General features: G+C 45.3%; 1 protein-coding gene across 3 annotated transcripts in view; it reads left to right on the forward strand.

Annotated features, from left to right (window-relative positions):
* The window catches only part of RRAGD (Ras related GTP binding D), a 93,792-nt gene that overhangs the window by 69,663 nt on the left and 5,305 nt on the right, over positions 1 to 18,824 (forward strand). The window lies entirely within an intron of this gene.

The following is an 18,824-nucleotide window of genomic DNA, read 5'->3' on the forward strand; positions in this document are numbered from 1 at the left end:
AAGTTGCTGATTGTCACTTGCCACGTAACCTGCCACAAGTTGCTGATTGTCACTTGCCAAGTCACCTGCCACAAGTTGCAGACTGTCACTTGCCACATCACCTGTCACAAGTTGTGGATTTTCACTTGCCACGTCATCTGTCACAAGTTGCTGATTGTCACTTGCAACGTCACCTGTCAGAATTGCTGATTGTCACTTGCAACGTCACCTGCCACAAGTTGTGGACTGTCACTTGCCACATCACCTGTCACAAGTTGCGGATTTTCACTTGCCACGTCATCTGTCACAAGTTGCTGATTGTCACTTGCAACGTCACCTGCCACAAGTTGCGGACTGTCATGCCACATAACCTGTCATAAGTTGCGGATTTTCACTTGCTACGTCATCTGTCACAAGTTGCTGATTGTCACATGCCAAGCCACCTGCCACAAGTTGCGGACTGTCACTTGCCACATCACCTGTCACAAGTTGCGGATTTTCACTTGCCACATCATCTGTCACAAGTTGCTGATTGTCACTTGCCACGTCACCTGCCACAAGTTGTGGATTTTCACTTGCCACGTCACCTGACACAAGTTGCGTGTTTTCACTTGCCACGTCACCTGCCACACTGTCTCTTGCTGTGTCCCAGAGTCAGGCAGCAGAGAGATGATGTGATCTCTCTGCTGCCTGCACAGTGAGGGCGGAACTGCAGGGTGGGCGGTGAGAGATTATGCTATCTCTCTGTTCCCCCGCTTGTCGGCTCGCTGATTGGCCAGCCGCTCTCTCACCCGCCCACGGAGCCGCCCACTCTCTCACCCGCATCTAATTTCTCGGGGGGGCAATTGCTATGTTGCCCCCCCAGATCCGCCCCTGTTAGGAGAACAGTAAGTAGCACAGGAGTGACATCACCAATTCTCACTCCAAATCTCTGAAACTAGCAGTCAGAGGTAGTAAGTACCTTGGCTATTACATTGCAGATATAGAGTACACATACCAGAAAATGCACTGATATTTTTCACAAAGAATTCAAGGAAAAAAAGACACATTTGTAAATATTCCCTATACCACAGCAAATCATCACCTGGTGTATTTTAATCAAGGGGAAAACATAATACATTTCCTTTTAAGGAACACTTTTGTTTTTAGAAATCTTTATAGAATGATAGAGTACTAAAGATCTGTGTTGTGAGATTTCTGTCTGAAAAACACTGCTGTGTAATGAATATATTACTATAGGCATCTCTAAGTAATAAATGGCACAAAGGAATGTGTAAACAGATGAAACCATTGAAATGCACATAATCTGCATTGTATGAGAGCATGCTCTGTGTGCTAAGCCTGTGTGCAAAGCATTACATATATATGATCCATCGGATTCTCGAAGAGGAATTCTGCAACTAAACTGATGTTTATATCATTCCAAAGATGCCTGGGTTTTTTTCCTAAATTCCACTTCATAGAACTTAACAGTTCCAGCTATATAATAGCTACTTAAAGCAAATTTCCTAGCTATCAAAAAGAATTTCTAAATAACAAGACATAATTAACAGGCATTGTTGCTGTTTTATTTAATGGTTTAGCTCTTATTGGTAAAAATGTATGATTGTTCGGAAACGTTTATACTGTAGTGGCTGCAGTTATTGTTTAAAGGATGACCAAGCAGAGCCAAATAAATGGTAATGAGATCAGAAATTGTAAATCATGTAAAAATGTGTTTAACTACTTCAGCCCCAGAAGATTTACCCGCCTTCATGACCAGGCCATTTTTTTCGATACGGCACCCAAATAAAATGTATGTCCTTTTTTTCCTCCCACAAATAGAGATTTCTTTTGGTGGTATTTGACATCAGCGGTTTTTATTTTTTGTGCTATAAGCAAAAAAAGACTGACATTTAAAAAAAAAAAACAATATGTTTTACTTTCTGCTATAAAACATATCCAATTAAAAAAAAAAATTATTAAAAATCTAATTTCCTCATCAATTTAGGCCCGAATGTATTCTGCTACATTTTTTTTGGCTTAAAAAAAATTCCCAATAAACATATATTGATTGGTTTGTGTGAAAGTTATAGCGTCTACAAACTATGGGATATTTTTATCAAATTTTTTTTTCCACTGGTAATGGCGGTGATCAGCGACTTATAGCAGGACTACGACATTGCGGCGAACAAATCGGACACTAGGTGACACTTTTTTGGGGACCAGTGACACAAATACAGTGATTAGTGCTAAATAATATGCACTGACATTGTACTAATGACACTGGCAGGAAGGGGTTAACATCAGGGGCAATCAAAGGGTTAAATTTGTTCCCTGGGAGTGCTTTCTAACTGTGGTGGGAGCTTGTACTGTAAGGAGAGAGAGACCTGCTTAGCAGAAACACAAGATTTCTGTCTTCTCCTGCCACAGAATGGTAATCTGCCTTGTTTATGCCGTTCTGTCTGCTTCGGGAACGAACGGCAGGTCCCAGCTGACATCGGGTCTGCCAGACATGGCGGGAGAGGGTCGCCAGCCGCATGTGCGCACGCCCCAGGCTTGGAAGGAAAAATCACGTACAGGTGATTATGCGCTAAAGGACCGCCCTGCCACACTATATGTGAGTGGGACGGTCCTTAAGTGGTTAAAATTTTTTCTAAAAAAATCAGCCTTCCCATAACTCCAAAATCTCAACTGCCCCCACACTAGTTCAGGGCTGAAGTAACCTTGGTAAATATGTATGTACTAGCTTACTGTTGGCACAAAATGAATTATAAAAAAATCCTCTATCCCTTATTAAAGGGCATGGGGGGTACTGAACATCCACTACCTACTGCAAGGCAAAGGTTTTGTGACCCTTCATCTGTGAAGTTAAATTAGTTCCCGCATTTAACATCTTCTTTCTGCATGGATCCTTCATCCCTGCCGCCAACAGATGTGACAGTGATTCTAATAGCCTGCTTTAGGCTTGTTTTCTTATTTGCTGAAAAGACAGCTCCACATATTTAAAGCAGTATTAAACCCCAAGCATAAATATATATTAAGTTGCAGCTTACCAATACTTAGATGTGGTGGCTGCATTGGTTTTTATTTTTCAGCCTTCTCCCTAAGTTTTCACCCGGTGATTTGGACAGCATCACACTTCCTGTATTAGGGGGCCTACACTCTGGATGAAGGAGAACAGGGGTACAGCCGATAGCAGCATTGTCAGTCTGAGGGGTGTGGAGTGTTAGATGGACTAGCACATTTAGATACACCAACACATCTCCAGCAAATGTAAAATATAGTCCCGCTTTTGGTATACCCTCTCCAATATAATGGTGACTTTCCTGCTTGGTATTTATGTGCCCTAACAGGTGTGATATACCATTTTGCTAAACATTTATAATTTATCTCTGCTGTGTATGTGTCTATTGAAGAAACATGTGCCAGCTTCCGTACCTTTTTTCTTTGTTGCTCATTCAAGGTGACCCCAATTTCTCCCTCCCGTTTTCTAATGTATAACGGTATTTCAGGGTCTGCCTCAGCACTTATAATCTTATATACCGTATTTGTGAAATACAACGTGTTGGGTCAGCCTGTAAAATTTTATTCCCATTTAAATTGTCTAAAAATTGTGTTCCTTACCCTAAATATATTTTTTGTTAGTGGGCATACGTCTTTAGAAAGCACCCTCCTCTGTTGCAGAACCCAGACCATCTTCCTCAGTGGTGCACCACTTACCTGTTCCTCTCTTTTTACACAAAATTTCATTGGCATGGCACCAAACAAAAGATCCAGCATCATCACCCTGCCCAAAGCAGATTCATCACTGAATATCACTTTCATCCACAGTCCATGATTGCTTTTCTTTAGCCCACTTGTTTTCTCTGCCAGGACAGCCTCTGAGACATTGTTTAACCACTTGCTTACTGGGCACTTAAACCCCCCTCCTGCCCAGACCAATTTTTAGCTTTCAGCGCTGATGCACTTTGAATGACAATTGCGCGGCCATACAACACTGTACCCAAATTACATTTTTATCATTTTTTTCCCACAAATAGAGCTTTCTTTTGGTGGTATTTAATTACAGCTGGGAGTTTTTTTTTTTGCTAAACAAACAAAAAAAATGCAAAATAAAAAAATCATGTTTCATAGTTTGTTATAAAATTTTGCAAACAGGTCATTTTTCTCCTTCATTGAAATGCGCTGATGAGGCGGCACTGGTGGGCACTGATAGGCTGCACTGGTGGGCACTGATAGGCTGCACTGGTGGGCACTGATGGGCACAGTTAAGGCAGCACTAATAGGCACAGATAAGGTGGCACCGATAGGCACAGATAAGGCAGTACTGATGGGCACAGATAAGGCAGCACTGATGGGCAAAGATGGGCACAGATAAGATGTCACTGATGGGTGGCACGGATGGGTGGCACTAAGGGGCACTGATAGGTACCACTGATAGATGGGACTGATGGGCACTGATAGGTGGCACTGCTGGGCACTAGTAGATGACTCTGATGGGCACGGATATGTGGCACTCGGGTGCATCACTGTTGTTGAGGCAGATTGTGGGCACTGATAGGTGGCACTGTGGGCACTGATAGGTGGCACTGTGGGTACTTATGGGTGGCACTGTGGGCACTGATGGGTGGCACTGATGGGGGGCACTTTTTTATTATTTAGGTGGCACTGGCAGGGGGCAAGTGGGCACTGATAAGCTGGCCGTGATCGGGACTGATGTCCCGATCACGGCCACCGGTGATCGGCTTTTTTTTTTCTCCTCGCGCTGTCAGTGCGAGGAGGAAAAATAGCCGATTACCGGCTCTGTTGTGTCACATGATCAGCTGTAATTGGCTGACAGATGATCACGTGGTAAGGGGTCAGGATCGACCCCTAGCTTCGATCCGTGATCAGGCAAGTCCCAGGGCGCGCAGGCCGCTTGTGCACGGGACGACGTCAATAGACGTAGTCCCGGCAAAGCAGGTCCGCGCTGTAGCCGTCATTCAGCTATAGCGCGGATCTCTAGTGATTAACCATTTAAGAACCTAGCCTCTTTCTGAGATTTGTTGTTTACAAGTTAAAAACACTTTTTTTTTTTGCTAGAAAATAACTTGTGTTGCAATACGTTCTGTCACACCGTATTTGCGCAACTGTCTTACATGCACAATTTTTTTTTGGGGGGGAAAAATACACTTTTTTTAAATTTAAAAATAACACAACAGTAAAGTTGGCCCATTTTTTTTTATATTGTGAAAGATAATGTTACGCTGAGTAAATTGATACCTAACATGTCACACTTCAAAATTGTGCCCGCTCGTGGAATGGTGGCGACAAACGTTTACCCTTAAAAATCTCCATAGGCGATGTTTAAAAAATTCTACAGGTTGCATGTTTTGAGTTACAGAGGAGATCTAGGCTAGAATTATTGCTCTCGTTCTACCGATCGCGGCAATACCTCACATGTGTAGTTTGAACACTTTTCATTTGCAGGCGCATAAGCGGCGGAGGGCACCGGATCGCGGCGGGAGGGCCGCAGAGGCCACTTTTGTCTTGTAGCGCTGCCATAACAACAATGTCCTCCTTCAAACAGCATACGTAAAACTGCGGCGGGCGGTCTGTAAGTGGTTAAAGGCAGTCCTCCAGACCTCCCCCTTCAGGCGGACGGGAAGGGGTCATGCTAGGAACCTTTGGAGCTCCATGTCTGAGGGTTGTCCTGAGTGAGCCCCTGATGCAGGGGCAAACTGACAACTCATGGGGCCCCCGGGCAATAGGAGATTATGGGGCCCCCAGGCAATCAGAGATTATGGGGTCACACAGGATAAACGCACACAGTATACAATCACACAGTATACACATACATGTACACACAGTATACACAGACATGTTTCTATTGGCTGAGAAGGTACAGGAGAGGTGGGGCAGCTATAATCTCGGGATTTTTTTAGACCAAAAGGATGTCGGTAAGGGACATTTCAGAAACAGAAAACACAGATTTTTACATACTGTCCCTGGTTTTACTGAGGCTGGCAACCCTGATGGGGCCCCCTAGTGGCCCAGGTCCCTCGGGCAGTGCCTAAGCGGGCGAATGGTCAGTCCGTCCCTGCCCTGGTGTCCAGCTAGGTTGAAGTAGGGCTGCTGGTCCCACTGCTGCCATGAACTCGGAGAGAGTTGGACCCCTGGAAGATATGGCGGGACCCCGTCGCTAATTACACCGCACATCAGGGTTACCTGTGCTCCCTTCAGTGGCCCTCGGTCCGACAGGCTGGTGGCGTCCATCGATGTGTTCATGCTGTGAAGCGGCACCTGTTCACCTGGTGGTCCCGGGTATGGGAAGGAGGACGTGCGTCAGAGGTGGGGCTTCTGCGCTCCAACTAAATGAAGTGACGCGGCTTCCCGCGGAGCCGCATCATCCAGGGGAGACGAGGTTTCGGTCTCCTCGGCGTGGCATGCAGACGTTCAGGCATCCAGAGCCAGTGAAGACCCAGCAGAGGCTGTGGGGCATATCAAGGAGCCATGGAGGGCACTGCAGCATCTTATTTTATTTTTTAGGTGTTTCTTAACCACTTGCCGACCAACCGCCGCAGTTACACTTTGGCAGGTTGGCTCGGCTGCGCAAATCACAGTAGATATACGTCAGGCTTGTACACAGCGATCTGTGGGCGCATGCGCAATCCCATTGGACTCGAAGTCCGCTGATCACCCACGATCATTCGCAGTGACAGAATGGGGATCTGCCTGCGTACACAAGGCAAATCTCCATTCTGGCAGGGGAGATTACAGATCCTGTCTTTCTGCTATGCAGGAAGACGGATCTGTGTGTTGTCCCAGTGAGCCCTTCCCGCATACAATTAGAACACACAGTGAGGGAACACAGTTAACCCCTTGATTGCCACTGATGTTAACCCATTCCCCGCCAGTGTCATTAGTACAATAATAGTGCATATTTTTAGCACTGATTACTGTAGTAATGTCACCGGTTCCCAAAAAAGTGTAAAAAATGTCCGTTAGGTGTCCGATCTGTCTACCGCAATGTCACAGTCCTGCAAAAAAAAAAAAAAATCACTAATCGCCACCATTACAAGTAAAATAAATAAATAATTAAAATGCCATTAACTCTAGCCCCTATTTTGTAGATTCTGGTAATTTTCGCGCACACAATTAAACAATTGAATGAACATTTTCTAAGATTCCATACTTTTTGCCAGGGGTTGTAGTATCGTTTCATATCTGGTACCGCAAGACCCCCCTCCCGAGTTATTTTTACTTAATATTGCATAGTTCATTCTGTTTTATTTCCCTAACCAAATAAACCTTAAAATAACATTTCCCCATTTTAATATTATTTATTTGTCCTACCTAGGAAAACGTTCTTACTGAGAGCCTATTTAATTCCTGTCTTATTTAATTTAATAGAGGGATATAATTAGCTTGATATAAGTTCTTAATCGTGTTATTTTTTATCCCTAAATATTTTTAACTCTGTGTTTCTGAAAGTTTAATACCACATAATTATGGAGCTCTGCCAAATTACAGTTATTTTCAAATTATGTTAAAAATATATGTTAAAGTCTGTTCAAAATGTATATGTATTTTTTTTTAATCTTTGCTGCAAAAGATGTAATTTATATATAAAAAATATATATATATATTAACTACCGTATATACTCGAGTATAGGCCGACCCGAGTATAAGCCGAGGCCCCCAATTTACCCCCAAAAAACTGGGAAACCTATTGACTCGTGTATAAGCCGAGGGTGAGATATGCCTGTCCATCCCTGTGTGTGTGTCCATCCATCCATCCATCCCTGTGTGTGTGTCCATCCATCCATCCATCCCTGTGTGTGTGTGTGTCCATCCATCCATCCATCCCTGTGTGTGTGTGTGTGTGTCCATCCATCCATCCATCCCTGTGTGTGTGTCCGTCCATCCATCCATCCATCCCTGTGTGTGTGTCCGTCCATCCATCCATCCATCCATCCATCCCTGTGTGTGTGTCCATCCATCCATCCATCCATCCATCCCTGTGTGTGTGTCCATCCCTGTGTGTGTGTCCATCCATGTGTGTGTGTGTGTGTGTGTGTGTGTGTGTGTGTGTGTGTGTGTGTGTGTGTGTGTGTGTGTGTGTGTGTGTGTGAGGCCTTGTGTGTCCAGCCTACCTGTGTCCCCAGCCTCCGTCCGGTCCCGAGCCTCCGTCCGGTCCCGTCCTGTCCCGAGCCGAGCCTCCGTCCGGTCCGGTCCGGTCCCGTCCCGTCCCGAGACTCCGTCCGGTCCCGTCCCGTCCCGAGCCGAGCCGAGCCGAGCCTCCGTCCGGTCCCGTCCCAGGATCACCGCTCTTCGTCGGCGCCCATTTTCCTGTTCAAATGCCGCGCCTCCCTGTCTGTGATAGGCGGAACACAATTTCCCAGCAGTCTGTGTTCCGCCTATCACGGCCATCCTTTCATCCTCGTCCGTAGTACGAGGATGAGCGGATGTCCGTGATAGGCGGAACACAGGCTGCTGGGAAATTCAGTGTTCCGCCTATCACAGGCGAAGGCGGAGCCGGAGGCGCGGCTTTTGAATTAGAATAGAATGGCCGCTGTCTGTCTGCTCGACACGCTGATCGAGCGGGCAGACAGCGATGACTCGAGTATAAGCCGAGGGGGGCACTTTCAGCCTCAAAAAAGAGGCTGAAAATCTCGGCTTATACTCGAGTATATACGGTACTTCAATACCTTTCGACACTTTTGCCCCTTCCTGCCCAGGAAAATTTTCAGCTTTCAGCGCTGTCACACTTTGAATGACAATTCCGCAGTCATACAACACTGTACCCAAACAAATTTTTTATAATTTACTTCCCACAAATGGAGCTTTCTTTTGGTGGTATTGGATCACCACTGGAGTTTTTATTTTTTGCTAAACAAAGGAAAAAAAAATTCTTCGTCACTGATGGGCACTGATAAGGCTGCATTGTTGGGCACTAAGGTGGCACTGATACGTAGAATTGATGGGCACTAATAAGTGGCACTGATATGCAGCACTGATGGGCACCGGTAGGCTACACTGATATGCAGCACTGATAGGTGGCACTGGTGGGCACTGATAGGCAGTACTGATGGGCACTAATAGGCAGCACTGATAGGTGGCACTGGACAGGCAGCACTGATGAGGAGCAACTGACAGGCATTACTGATTAGCAGATTTATGGGCACCGATTGGCACTTTTATGGGCACTGACTGGCATTCTTCATGGGGCACAGACTGGCAGCTGATGGGCACTGATTGGCCGCTGATGGGCACATATGATGGGGACTGTGCTAATAATCAATGTGCTGAATATCAACACAGACTCCCTCTCTGTCAGGGAGAGCCGCCGATCACCCTCCCTGTCAGCGCGAACCTAAGAAAGCCACTTACTGGAACTTCCTGGTTCATGAGCTGATCAGCTGTGATTGGTCACAGCTGATCACATGATAAGGAGCCTCCGTCAGAGGCTCCATACCATGATCAGAGATGTGGTGTGTCAGACTGATACACAGCACCAGCGAACGCTGCGCAGCGTGCCCAGTCAGGATAACGAAACCACCGCCCGGGCCGTCATTCTGCTATAGGTGGGCGGGAAGTGGTTAATGAATAAATATTTTGATTATACCACAAATGCTGTAAACACATAAAATGTGTATTTCACTTCCTTTTCTATAAATCAAAAAAAAACAGGGGGAGCAAAATTGGTTTAGGTCAGGTTTACATACAGTATGTGCAGCCATGCTTTCCAGCCTGGTGTTCAGGTGCATTTCTGTTCACCGGCTCAGCTGCGATTCACGTCTGAATTTTTGCCCAAATTCACACCTGAACTGGATCCAAAAACATAAAGACCCTTTTGGAATCGCCCCCGACATGCCTCGGACATGTATGAATCTGTTCGATTGAGAGCCAGTCACACTCGCATGTCATGCGAAACTGGATGCGGTGAAAAAGGCATCTAATTCGAACATATGTGAACCCAGCCTTAGGGTCCGTTCACATCAGAATGTCAGGTGCGAAACTTGTGCTTCGCACGCATTTCCTGCACCACCTTCAAAGTTGCATTTTCTCTACCTTTGCACACCTGAGTGTGCGATCTGCTGTGTCATTGTAATTCTAATGGCACCCTAAACCTAGATCTAAATGTGTTTACCTGCACCAGATCGCATAGTACTGCAGTACCATGCAACCTGGTTACAGTGCACTTATAAAAGTAGTTCATTCACTACGTTTGGTGCGATGCAGTGCAATTTCAGCCCATTCGAAAATTGCACCTCACTGAATCAGCACTTAAAGCAGACCTTCCCTTGAAAAAATAATGTGCAGATTTTTATCCTCCCTACCCTCACCCCTAACACTTTAGATTTTTTTTTTACTACAGGGAATCGTTTTTTTTTTGACAGGTACCTGCTCCCACTTCCACAATTCTTGACTAGCCAAGAATGACATGTGCATAGGCAAGCCCCCCTGTGCACGCCCCCACTTGCAGCCTCTTAGGACACATCACATGTCCCATGAGGCTGCATAAACAGTCCGACAATGTTGCAGCTGCTGACTTTTTTATTTTTTTTAAGACTGAAGTTTCTCTTTAAAAAAAGATCTGACTGTAATATATAGAAAATGCAAAATTTATATTATTTATCGGCATATAACACATGCCGGCATATAACACGCACCCCAAATTAACCACTTAAGCCTCGGACCATTTTGCTGGCTTAAGACCAGAGCACTTTTTGCGATTTGGCACTGCATCGCTTTAACTGACAATTGCGTGGTCGTGCAACGTTGCTCCCAAACAAATTTGACGTCCTTTTTTTCCCACAAATAGAGCTTTCTTTTGGTGGTATTTGATTACCTCTGCGTTTTTTATTTTTTGCGCTATAAACAAAAAAAGAGCAACAATTTTGAAAAAAACACATTTCCTGGTGCCTCCATGGCAGCATACCTGTGACAAGCTCCGCCTTGGCTCCTCCCTCAGGACTAGTGAATATTATAAAAGAAATCGTTAGCACAGCCCCAGCATTCTCCTTTTTTTCCTCATACCTCATGGCAGTGAATCCTGGTCGGCGTCCTTACCTTCTGCATTCGGCAGCTTCCGTCCGGGTTCAAGCCTCTCCCGGACGCAGTTCCTTCTCTTGGGCAGCTAAACGCGCTTATAAGGTTGGAAGTCCCTTCTGTAGGATCTTTTGGGACAAGCAGTTTGTCTCTTAAGTAAGAGCTTTATCTGCAAGTTGATCAGGCACCAGCTCGTTCATGGTAACAGAGGCAGCAGCTATTACTACATTTCTTTTTTTCCTCCTTCTTTCCTTCCCCTTTTAGGTTTTACATCTTTGGCTTTTCTCTTTCTCCCCTTCGTCCTTTCTCTTTCTTCTTCCCTCTATCTTCCCCTCCTCAACTTTCCATTTCTGTCTTTCTTTTGACCTCTCATTTTTTCTTTTATTTTTCGTTGCTTCTTTTAGAGGAAAAACCCCTCTCCTAGCCCCTGCCATTGTTAGCTCCGTAGGAGCCGCGCGCGCTCAGCCCCGGCACTTTATTCGCCCCCTCGGCGTTCCCCGCGGTGCTCTGCGCATGCGCCGGCGGTGCGAGGCTTCCGGGTTTCCGTTCCGCCGGTCGGCGCATGCGCAGTAGTTCCCGGGGGCCGCCGCGGCCATTTTGGATAAGGGCATGGTGACAACTATGCCATTAATACATTAAGGACAGGATAGAGGCGTGCCCTGCCTCTCCTGTTTCACTATTTATCTCCCTGTCGGCCTCAGTGGGACGCCTGTGGCCGCAGGGAGTACTGCGTCTGAGAGCTCCAGGGAGCAAATACCCATTCCTTTTAGGTAAAATAAATAAATAAATAAATGTAAAAAAAAAAAAAAAAAAAGGGGAGCGATTAATTAAATAATTTAAGATAAATATTAAATTATTATATAAACAAAATTAATAAAAATTATTTAAATAGATGTTCATCTGGGTTAAAAAAAAAAAAAAGACAAAGGTAGAGAACCCATTGTTTATAGAGGTAATTTCACTTTTACCAAGTCAAGACGTGGTGGGTTGATCTTTTTTCTCTAAAACTATTTTCTTAGCTGCTGTTTCTGCTAATCCGTCTAGTATGAGCCATTTGCCGCACGCACAAGATCCTACTCTACACCTGAGGTAAGGACCTACGTCCAGGTAAGTCGATACACTTTTTCAAAAATGGATAAAAGAGTGCACTGTGGCTGGTACTTTTATGTATTTCAGTCCTGTATGCCAGAAGACGTCTAAGAAGACCTCAAGGCAACATGGAGACGATGATGACTCTCGTCACAGCAGGTCATCCAGGGGAAAGCATCGGCCCAAAAGCGCCGTCATTCATGCTCCCCGAGACCTAGATCTTAAAGATGTCAGCCCTGTGGGGCTACCCCACTTCCAGACAAACTGATCTGTCGAAATTGCATCAGGGACTATGCAGCGGACAGAGAATCTGAAAGTCTCCAAGTGGCGGACCTACTTAAGAAAGCAGTAAATGATTCCACTGCGGAATTGGTAGCTACAATGCCGACGCAGCCAGCATCTCCTCCTCAGGAGCAAACGGCTGAGGCTCCCATTCCCGGGCCGTCCACAAGTGGAATTTCTTGTCCGACCCTTGCATCTTCCTCTAAAAACATCAGGAAGAGAATGCCATCTCAGTGGAATCATCTGATGACCTAGATGCCTCTGGCTTTGCTTTCGCCATGGTACAGCTTTCTGTACAGGCAGTTAAACAAGAGAGCGGCTGGGAAGAGACCAACACAGAGGTTAAGAGTCTAAATCGTACTTCCCCCTTTCTCAAATGCCAGATATCCTTTTTCCCTCTCATGGACGAGATCAGGGATGTGATTGAAGAAGAGTGGAAAAAGACAGAGAAAAGATTCTCCATTAATCAGTTGGGAACGTTATACCCTCTCTGAGGCTAGTTCCGCAATGCTGGAGGGTTCTCCAGTGGTCGATGCAGCAGTGGTAAGGTTGGCAAAGAATGTCACGTTGCCCCTGGAAGACTCATCTTCTTTAAGGTCCCACTGGACAGGAGGATGGATCTGGATCCAAAAAGGCTTACCAGATGGCAGGCAACGCCTGTAAATCTGTGATAGCTCTGACATCAGTGTCAAATGCACTACGTGTCTGGATTAATAATATAGATTCGGCAGGCCAACAGGGAATCCCAAGGGAGGATGTAATCAAGGCCTTGGATGAGCTGAAGCTCTCAGCAGACTTTATTGGTGAAGCCGCCATTGATTCAATTCGTTGCTCCGCAAGGGCAATGCTCTTGGAAAAGCACACAGTCTACGTTCCTCAAGACCTGAAGGCAGAGACCAGTGCCTACCCCACAGGATTCCACTAAATCCTTTGGACGCCAGGCCAGCCCAAGCTATGGGGGCCAGGTTAAAACACTTCTCAAAGATCTGGGAACAAAAGTGCAGGGATCCTTGGGTAGTCTCCACAGTCAAATAAAGCCATTTCTGGTTGTCCCTAGACAAATCTCCCAAGGACTTCTTCTCCCCGAAAAGGGTGTCAAGGTTCCCTCCAAATAAAAAAAAAAAAAAAGAAAGAGCGGAGGCACTACAGCGATTTCTTCTCTCCTTGCAAGAACAGCAAGCAGTAGTCCCAGTGCCTCCATCAGAGAGTTTTTCGGGTTGTTACTCCTGTATTCTAGTCCCCAAGAGAAATGGAGGGTGAAGATCTGTGATAGGCCTAAAGAGACTAAACCCCTTTATCTTCCTAGAAAAATTCAAACTGGAGTAACTACAGATGATTATTCATGTAGTCCAACCAGGGGACTGGTTATTGTCAATAGGCTTGCAGGACGCTTACCCGCGTATACCCATACTCCAGTTCCAGAAGTATCTGAGATCCATTTGGCTTCAGCACGTCGCCAGCAGTCTTCACAAAGACCCTGATTGCCATCATAACCCCTCTGAGGGAATTGGGGCTTCAGGTATGCCATTACTTGGACGACACTCTACTCCTGGCGGAGGATCCAGCCCAGTTAGGGGAACACAGGAACATTCTTTTGACAACTCTAGCAGAATTCGGATGGAAGATAAACCAGGAGAAAAGTCACCTTTCTCCAACCTAGGAGATGGTTTATTTGGGTGCGCTGTTCAATAAAAGGAACAGAACAGTGGCTCCCCCACCTCAGAAGGTGACATCCATTATTCAACAAATGAAGAAAGTGAGTACGAGATCCTACCTGACAGTCTCAAACTGTTTGTATCTGTCTTGTATCCCTATGGTCCCCTGGGCCCATTAGCATTTGAGACATTTCCAGCTGGAGTTCTTGAGACTGTGGAACAGACGGTATCTATCCCAAACCATACACTTGACGACCTTGATGCTCAGGAGTCTACGTTGGTGGATGAAGAAACAGACACTTCTGATTCCGCGCCCATTAGGGCATGTCGACTGGATCACAATTACTACCGATGCCAGTGCAGCAGGTTGGGGAGCACACTGCAACCAGATTTCAGTGCAGGGAAGACGGTCCTTCCATACAGCAGGCTTGGTGTCAAATGTCCTGGAGGTCAAGAATGGCCTACCTCGCATTTCTATCCCTAGAGTTCAAGATTACAGGGAAACCAGTTCTCCTCCAAATGAACAACAGGGCTGCAGTATCTTATGTACACCGGCAAAGGCGGACACACAGCAGGTCCCTCCTGAAGGAGGTGGAACCCATAATTCTCTGTGCAGAAAGGAATCTAAAGGACCTGAGGGCAGTCTATCTGCCCGGTCATCTCAACTCGAGGGCCAACAGCCTTTTCCACAGGTTCATTGATGCCAACGAATGGTCTCTACACCCGGAGATTTTGACTGGATAGTGAACTAGTGGGGTCCCCTCGAGCTAGGCCTATTTGCAACAGCATTCAATACCAAACTCCCAAGGTTCGTTTCAAGGCTTCCTCACCCCCAGGCGGAGACAATAGATGCCCTCTCAGCCCCCTGGGCATGCAACCGGGCCTATGCCTTCCCTCCACGGCCTCTCATTCCAAGATTCTTGTCAAGACTTATGACGGAAACTACGAAGGTGATAGCGGTCCTACCGTACTGGCCAATTCCCCACAGCAATGTATCTGAGTACCCGGCCTCCAGTCAAGGTTACAATAATACCTCTTCTCCTGTCGCAAGGATGTCATACCCATCCAGGCCCCCGCAGGCTGGACCTTCACATCTGGCAGCTGAAAGAGAAAGGTTCCAATCCCTAGGGTGTTCCAATAAAGTGATCGCAACCTTGCTCAAGGCAAGAAAACCACCCACAAACGGCATATACGATAAAGTGTGGAACAAGTTCAGGGCCTTCATGCTTGGCAGAAGCTGTGATCCAGGTTCCCCATCATCCTCTCAAATTCCTGAGTTTTTGCAGGCAGGCCTAGACCTAGGCCTTGTAAGAGGTACACTAAAGGTACAGGTATCAGCGATTTCAGCAGCAACCAGTAGAAGATGGGCCGAGGATCCTTTAATAATCCAGTTCTTCAAAGCTGTCAAAAAGATCCGACCGCCAACAAAACAATCCTTTCCCACTTGGGACCTTGCTATCATCCTTATCGTCCTTAGCCAATCCACCTTTCTGCCCCTTCGGAGTCAGCATCACTCTGGAATCTAACCTTGAAGCTAGCCTTCCTGATAGCTATAACCTCTGGCAGACGGGTTTCAAAGCCCCAAGCTTTAGGAACAGATCAAATTCACATGATATTCTATCCGGTCAGAGTAGAACTCAGAACAGTGCGAGGATTTATTCCCAAGGTTGCATCATCCTTGAACATGTCGGAACCTTGGGCACTCCCAATATTTTCTGAACAGGACTCTGGCTCTTTTCATGAGCTGGACATTGCCTCCACTTTGAGATGCTATCTGCAGGGGATCCATCAGGCTGTTTATAATTCCCTGGGATAAAAAAAAAAAAAAATAATGAAAAGAAAACAAAAAAAATAAAAAAAACAAACAAAAATACAAAAAAAAAAAAAAACAAAGGCAAGGAGGCATCAGCAAGAACGATTGACTCATGGATCGTTAAACTCATCCACAAGGGGTACAAGACAAATGGGCTGGAACCCCCTTCGGCGGTCAGGGCGCACTCCACCAGAGCGGTTTCTGCCTCTTGGGTGGTAAGAGCGAATGTGTCAATTGAAACTATTTGTAGGGCAGCGACTTGGTCGTCCCAACATACGTTCCGAAACATTACAGGGTGGACCCAGGGGCTCTCTCATCAGTGGAGTTTGGCAGATAGGCAGTCACATCAGCTTTTGCTTCTTATAAATAATAATTTCTTTAAAATAAACTTCTAAGCATCATCCCACCCATCTTTAGCTAGTTATTTGTCACAGGTATGCTGCCATGGAGGCACCAGGAAAACAGAAAATTGTACCATACTTACCGTAATTTTCTTTTCCTGGTGCCTATCCATGGCAGCATACAATCCCACCCTCGGTATTCTATATTACGGAGAATGCTGGGGCTGTGCTAACGATTTCTTTTATAATATTCACTAGTCCTGAGGGAGGAGCCAAGGCGGAGCTTGTCACAGGTATGCTGCCATGGATAGGCACCAGGAAAAGAAAATTACGGTAAGTATGGTACAATTTTCTGTTTTTTTTTACTATAATAAATATCCCCCAAAAATATATATAAAAAAAATTTTTTTCCTCTGTTTAAGCCAATACGTATTCTTATATATTTTTGGTAAAAAAAAAATTGCAATAAGCGATTATTGATTAGTTGGCGCAAAAGTTATAGCATTTACAAAATAGGGGATAGTTTTATGGCATTTTTATTGATAATTTTTTTTTACTAGTAATGGCGGTGATCAGAGATTTTTATTGGGACTGCGACATTATGGCGGACACATTGGAAATTTTGGACACATTTTTGGGACCATTGTCATTTAAACAGCAATCAGTGCTATACAAATGCCATGATTCCTGTGTAAATGACACTGGCAAGGGGTTAACCAGGAGGTGGCAGTGTAGGGGTTAAGTGTGTCCTAGGGTCGTGTTTCTAACTGTGGGGGGCATGGCTGTGATTTACAGATCACTGATCTCTGCTCCAATCACAGGGAGCAGAGAACAGTGTCACTTGTTGCTAGGCAGAAGGGGGAGATGCTGGTTACATCGGCATCTTCCCGTTCTCCCTCCCTGTGTGACGATCTCGGGTATCCCCGCGGGACTCACGCAGAGCAATTTTAAATGGACGTACCTGTATGCCAATTTGCCTGTCCATGCCATTTGTACATCGTCGTGTGCCGGTCGGGAAGCAGTTAAGAGGGAAGTTTCAGGAAAAATCTTTTTTTTTTTAAATAAACCACTTTGAAGCATTACAGATTGGCATGTTTGGTATCTATTTACTCAATGTAAGCCCATCTTTTATATTTTACTAAAAAAGTGAGTGTTGTGTCACTTATATTTATTTTAGTGTATTTTCTCCTGAAATACATGTTTGATTATCTGTGCAAATAAAAAATTACCACCACCACCATGTTATTGCGTAGGAGGTCCACTGGCAGGAAGTATCCACTTCTGTGGGGTTTAGTGAATACAGATAAGTGCAGAGAGGTAGGTGTTACTTTTTGGGTGTATTCTAATTTATATGGATAGCTGTGAACTACTACGATGCAATACAGGAGGCTCATTCTACTTACCAGTTTCTTTCTAAGACTAAACTAAACTAGACTAAAGAAAAGACGTGCGTGCCAGAAAATGTATTTGAATCAGTGCTTTTTGTTTCTTCCCAGTAATTGGATCCAAGAGAATCAGCAGGCGATAAAGGATAGTTCATTCAATCTAAAGCCTCCTATACAGCATTGTGAAGCTGTGGGTAGGTTACTTCTAGCAGGAGAAGATATAAATTGAGGACAGACATAGTGATAACAGCTAGCAATGACTGATATTTTTGTTTTAAGCCTTGACAAGTTATGGCCACAGAAAACCTGAAGATAGAGCTGATGAGTGCATAGTTAGTTTCAGTGTTCTTTCCTACTGGTGTAAGCTAACCTATACTGTGTGCATGCCAGAAGCTGCGGTCACCAGCATTTTGCGCCTAAAAGACTACACATCCCAGAATGCCTCAGGAGCGGAGCCAGCAGAGGGGGCGGTTGGTCCGAAATACACCTGTTCGGGGCAGGGCTCCACAGATGGTTCAGAAGGGGTGAGGTTGGGAGAGGGCTGATGAGAGAGGCATGTCAAAGGTACGGCATTAGGTGTGGTCTAGCAGGGAAGGGTGGAAATGGAAATTACATCTATGGACTGGAGGATTCTCTAGTAATCTGTCATCTGTTTCCTTGGTTCTCACATACAGTCCTGCCTCCGCCATTGGCATTGGACCAGCTCCTGTGATAGACAGGACACTGGTCCAATGCTGGGGATGGAGGGGGGACTGTGTGTGTGAGACATACAGCCGAGTTAGAGGCGAGTGGGGAGTCAAGTGGAGCTCCGTGATTTCCGGTGGCGCTTGTCCCCCTCCTTGGTACACTATCGGCGTATAACGTGCACCCGCGATTTTCCCCCTATTTTCAGGGGAAAACGGTGCGTGTTATACGCCGATAAATACGGTAATTGGAATATATACATCATTGGCTTTTTTTGGGTGTACTGAAAAAATAAAGTACCTATACACTTATATGTAAACAGTAACCACTAAAAGGCTTTTGGGAGGGGGCGTTAGAGGTATATATGGAAGTTGGGTGTTTGACAAGGCTGCATGCCCTAGGTTTGGATGACAGGAAGCCACAAATATATTAAACTAAATTATATACAGAAAAAAATGGACCACATAACTAGCTATATAACTAAACTGGTGCTACATTGATGCATACTGTCTAATATACTGAAGCATTTACAATCTGCAACACTGTAATGTAATGCTTAAAATATTTACAGTTGTATTTC

This window comes from Lithobates pipiens, unplaced genomic scaffold (genome assembly GCF_037356315.1).
Source record: "Lithobates pipiens isolate NorthernLeopardFrog02 unplaced genomic scaffold, aLitPip1_a1.2 Scaffold_18, whole genome shotgun sequence".
NCBI classification, from domain to species: Eukaryota; Metazoa; Chordata; class Amphibia; order Anura; family Ranidae; genus Lithobates; species Lithobates pipiens.